Here is a 5,389-nt window from a genome sequence, read left to right on the forward strand (position 1 = left end):
TGTCTTTGATTGGAGGACCACCCCACAGTCTCCCAAGATATGACAAACTGGCCACACAGTTTTACCTGAAGCGTACACTATATGGTGACATGCCAGCCTGCAGCTAGGTTGATAGCAGTGGAGGCCAGATAAGCTCCGTAAATTGTCATTAATTGACCATTTGATGAATATTTTCAGCAGTTCTTGCATAATGCTTCTTAAGTAATGCAAGTCCTTCCTCATGTAGAAATAATGATTTTTATTGATTTGATTTTTTATTGTCACATGTATTAGTATACATTGAAAAATATTGTTCTTGCGCGCTATACAAAGCACACTGTTCATTGAGAAGGAAATGAGAGAGTGCAGAATGTAGTGTTACAATCATAGGGTGTAGAGAAAGATCAACTTAATGCTAAGTAGGTCCATTCAAAAGTCTGATGGCAGCAGAGAAGCTGCTCTTGAGTCGGTTGGTAAGTGACCTCAGACTTCTGTATCTTTGTCCCAACAGAAGAAGGTGGAAGAAAGTGATATGCCTTTTATATCACAGTAGGAGTTATTTTCATACCACATCATGTGATTCTTCTTGTTCTATCAGTTGGTAATTAACTTTTCCTTATCTCAACATTCCAAGAAATATGTAAAACAAACTCCCACACTGTGATTTACTGACTGATCTCACTGGGAGAAACAGTACTGACATATTGTCCCATAGACTGAGCCATCCAGTTAGATAAGCAGTCACCAAAACATTTGGGGATGGGAAAGAACAGGTCTCCAGAGGGAGTGGTATTGCTAAATGGATAGGAAAGTGGGGGCTTGGATTGAGTGACAAGATGTGGTGAAAGTCTAGTGTCAAAGGGAGATGAAGGAGAGAGATATTCAAAAATCAATGTCCTATATCATGTACATACATCATATTTCATAGTGTGACACTTGGAAGAATGAGGTTTTGCAGAATAACAGGAGTGACATTCAACTGGTCCTTTTCTAAATACAGTGATGGACTTGTAAGGTAGCTCCATCCAGAAAACGGCTACATCCAATGCCAGAGATTTACTGTTGAGATCCCCTGCAATCTACATGAGTTTTCAGAGGAAGGTGAAGCAACCAAGTCTGTGTTAAGTCATAAGAATAAAGTTATACAAGCTCTTGGAATCATTGCTAAAGCTACTGGAGCACTTTCCAGAGTAATGGCTGAAGGAGTGGTTGCCAGTGATGGATCAGGGAGCATGGAATAAACTGGTGTTAGAGGAACAGTGAGTTTGTACAGCAACAGGTGGTTGGTAGAAACAGCTCAGATAGGGAGCACCCATGCCATGGAGAGATTTTCAATTTTCTCCAGACTTTTACTTCTGCTAATATGCTTCACTGTTTCATTTGTGGTTGACTGAGCATCACTTCTTTTTACATTGCTGGAGGCCCCAAAAGCCACCTTTTGCCCCACACTCCGGATTCTCTCTCTCAGTCTACTTACCTCATCATCCATCTTTAAGCCAGCTTAATATAGTTGACTCTATCATTGATAATTCCTATAACTTTGCTCCTAATCTTGTTTCAGTCCAACCTCCCACACTGTGAAAGGTCTTGGGGGTGTTTTGCTGCTTAAATTCTGGTTGCTAGTTAATCACAATGTTTCTCTTTTTTCTCTATTTAATCTTTACTGCTGTGGTCATCGTTCCTCCAAAATTTAACCCTTGTGTTGTTTCTGAATTTCAGATAAACATTCTTATATGGCACTTTTCATGACCACTCAAAGCACTTTTTAAGAAAATAAAGTACTTTTTGAAGTTAAGTCACTGCTGGAATGTAGGAAATGCAGCAACTAATTTGAGCTTAGCATATTCCCATGAATAGTAATGCGATAATGAGCATTTAATCCATTTTATATGATGTTTATTGAAAAATAAATATTGGCTGGGTCAAGGGATTTAATGCTCCTGCTCTTCCTTGAAATATTGTACCTTTGGATCGTTTACATCCACCTGAGCAGGCAGATGGCATCCCAGTGACTAGTGTTGTGCCTCAGGGGTCAGTGCTGGGACCACAACTTTTCACAATATACATTAATGATTTGGAGGAAAGAACTGAAAGTACTGTTGCTAAGTTTGCAGATGATACAAAGATATGTAGAGGGACAGGTAATACTGAGGAGGCAGGGGGGCTGCAGAAGGACTTGGACAGGCTCAGACAGTGGGCAAAGAAATGGCAGATGGAATACAATGTGGAAAAGTGTGAGGTTATGCTCTTTGGAAGGAGGAATGGAGGCATAGACTATTTTCTAAATGGAAAATGCTTAGGAAATCAGAAGCACAAAGGGGCTTGGAAGTCATTGTTCAAGGTTAACTTGCAGGTTCAGTCAGCAGTTGGGAAGGCAAATGCAATGTTAGCATTCATGTCAAGAGGGCTAGAATATGAGAGCAGGGGTGTACTTCTGGGTCTGGTCAGACCCCATTTGGAGTATTGTGAGCAGTTTTGGACCCCATATCTAAGGAAGGATGTGCTGACCTTGGAAAGAGTCCAGAGGAGGTTCACAAGAATGAACCCTGGAATGAAAAGCGTGTCGTATGAGGGGCAGTTGAAGACTCTGGATCTGTACTCGTTGGCGTTTAGAAGGCTGAGGGGGGACCTTATTGAAACTTACAGAATACCGCGAGGCCTGGAAAGAATGGACACAGAGACAATGTTTCCACTAGTAGGAAAACCTAGAACCAGAGGGCACAACCTCAGGCTAAACAGACAATCCTTTAAAACGCTGAAGAGGAGTAATTTCTTTAGCTAGAGATGGTGAATCTGTGGAACTCTTTGTTGCAAAAGGCTGTGGAGGCCAGGTCATTGAGTGTCTTTAAGACAGAGATAGATAGGCTCTTGATTAATAAGGCAATCAGGGGTTATGGGGAAAAGGCAAGAGAATGGGGATGAGAAAAATATCAGCCATGACTGAATGGCAGAGCAGGCTCATTGGGCCAAGTGGCCTAATTCTGCTCCTATGTCTTATGGTCTTAATCGTGTCATCTAAAAGTTGGCACCTCTGATAGTACAAAGCTCCCTCAGTACTGCAATTGAGTCTCAGCCTTTATTTTCGATGATTGAACCCTTCTCTGTAAATTTAGGTAGAAGTGTAATGTTAGAAAGTACATTAGTTTTATTTCTCAGATCACATAATATTACAGCATACACCTGCATTGTTAGAACAGTTAGGATTCTTAAAAAAAACACTCTCCCAAATAGGGCATGCATGTCAACATCACTTAGTACAGAACTGGCTCAGATATGATCCACTCCATAACAAAATAGCCAGCTAATACTCACTATTAAGGAATTACTAGATTGAAGGGTTAAAATTTTGTTGAGAGGTTTGGAAAGTCAGGGCTTTTGTCACTAATGTTTAGACAATTGAGGGGTTGCCCAATAAAGGTCTTCAAGATTATGAATGCTTATGATGGAGCAAGGAACAATTATTTTCCCTGTTCAGAAAGATGCAAGGCGAGGGCACAACTTTAAGATTTGGATGTCTTCATAGACGATGGTTAGAATCTGGAATTTTCTGCTAAAAATCATTCCTGCAACAGAGGTTAAAATTATTTTCGAGAAGAAGTTAAATATTTGAATAGGAAAGTATTGCAGGGGTAAATCACCTAATCCAACCCCAGGATGTCCCAAAACACTTTAAAGCCAATGAAGTATTTTTGACATATAGTTCTCTTTGTAACATAAGGTGGTGGTTGAATTGCACATGGTAAGTTCCCACAAACAGAAACGTGATAGGCAGGGAAAATGCTTCAAGCCTACTTAAAAACGTGCAACATCCCCACCGGCACTTGAGAATCCCTGGCCCAAGGCTGCCCGACTTAGAGCAAAAGAATTCAGGAAGAAGCTGGACACCCAGAATTTTATCGCCAAGAGATAGCTGAAGCCAGGCGTCAGCAGCGGAAGGAATGTGCGGCAAGCTGGATGCCCACTCACTCCTGCAACCACCATCTGCCCCACCTGTGACAGAGATTGTAAGTCACGCATTGGACCCCACAGTCACTTGATTACTCATTTTTAGTGTGGAAGCAAGTCATCCTTGATCCTGAGGGCCTGCCTAAGCAGAAGACAAACATAAATGTGATAATAACCAGATAATCTGTTTTAATGATGTTGGCAGAGATAAGCATCAGCTTTGGACATTAAAACTCCCTGTTCTACCTCCTAGTACTGAGCATTGATTTGGCAGACATATATCATCTGCAAGAATGTGTGCTCCCCTAGATTGGGACTCAAACCCATAACCTTCCAATTCAGAGGTAAGTGTTCTCTTTACTCAGCCAGGGTTGACATGCAGAATTAGACAGGAACTCTCAAGGATGTATCATAGAATCCCACATTTCAGATGGCGGCCATTTGGCCCAATGAGTCTGCACCAACCACAATCCCACTCAGTCCTAACCCATAACTCCATGCATTTATCTCAGCTAGTCCTCCTGACACTAAGGGGCAATTTAGCATGGCCAATCCACCTAATCTGCACAGCTTTGGACTGTGGGAGGAAACTCATGCAGACATGGGTAGAATGTGCAAACTCCACACAGTGACCTGAAGCCGGGAATCGAACCCAGGTCCCTGGCGCTGTGAGGCTGCAGTGCTAACCACTGTGCATCTGTCTAATATTTATTAGATGTTGAGTGTACCTGTCATCCTGCCTCCCCACACAAAAAAAAGTTCTCGCCTGTCAGTTTTTGAACAACAGTCCAACATTTTTCAAATCTATATCCAAAACATCTTACACTACATAAAGTGCACATTGAAAAAGGTGATTTCCAAAAACAGAAGTCTTCCGTTGCCACTTACTTGTATCTTATTATATAACAGTTATTAAGATTTTCAATTTCAGGAGATGATTTGGCACGGCCGACATCTCAACAAATCCTGACAGTTTGAAAGTGTGTCGCACCATTTTCTTAGGAGCACAAAAAAGGAGAGTCCCGGAACAGAAAATACCGGATCACAGCCACAGTAAATCATCGTGTGACAACAAATCCTTCGTCTTAAATCTTCAACAGACATGATGATTCCACTCCTTGTAATCCCCATTCCCATCCATTGATAAAAAGTGAAGACTCCCCCACCCTCCCCAAGACAAGACAAGACAGGCGATTACAAATTAATAATGAGGGAGAGTAAACTAAAATCCTGTTCCGCATCACTAGCGGTACATTATAGATGCTGGTGCAATGCTTGTTGCTGCACATTGGCCAGCCTCTGCAGAGGGCGGTGCTGCCGCTCACTCAGCCCCAAAGGGGGGGAGGCAGGCAGGCTCCGGCAGCCATGTCCAGGCCGCGGGCCCACCCGCATACCCCCCCCTTTCCTCAAAGGCGATTGGCTGGCATCCTGCCGCGCAGCCAATGGGCAGCGGCCTTATTGAAAC

The 5,389-nt window shown here is 42.5% G+C and overlaps 1 protein-coding gene across 4 annotated transcripts in view; it reads right to left on the minus strand.

The window, feature by feature from the left end:
- Positions 1–5,236, minus strand: part of LOC145357993 (nuclear receptor coactivator 7) — an 85,283-nt gene extending 80,047 nt beyond the window's left edge. For 2 of the 4 annotated variants that reach the window (XM_080211653.1, XM_080211654.1), the window contains exon 1: positions 4,813–5,236. The gene's annotated coding sequence lies outside the window, so the exon portion shown is untranslated. The remainder of the gene's footprint in view (positions 1–4,812) is intronic. The other 2 variants (XM_080211655.1, XM_080211656.1) reach the window with 1 other exon arrangement.
- Positions 5,237–5,389: the final 153 nt, after the last annotated feature.

The sequence above is a fragment of the Carcharhinus amblyrhynchos genome, chromosome 24 (assembly GCF_965287045.1).
Source record: "Carcharhinus amblyrhynchos chromosome 24, sCarAmb.v2.hapA, whole genome shotgun sequence".
In the NCBI taxonomy this organism is placed as follows: Eukaryota; Metazoa; Chordata; class Chondrichthyes; order Carcharhiniformes; family Carcharhinidae; genus Carcharhinus; species Carcharhinus amblyrhynchos.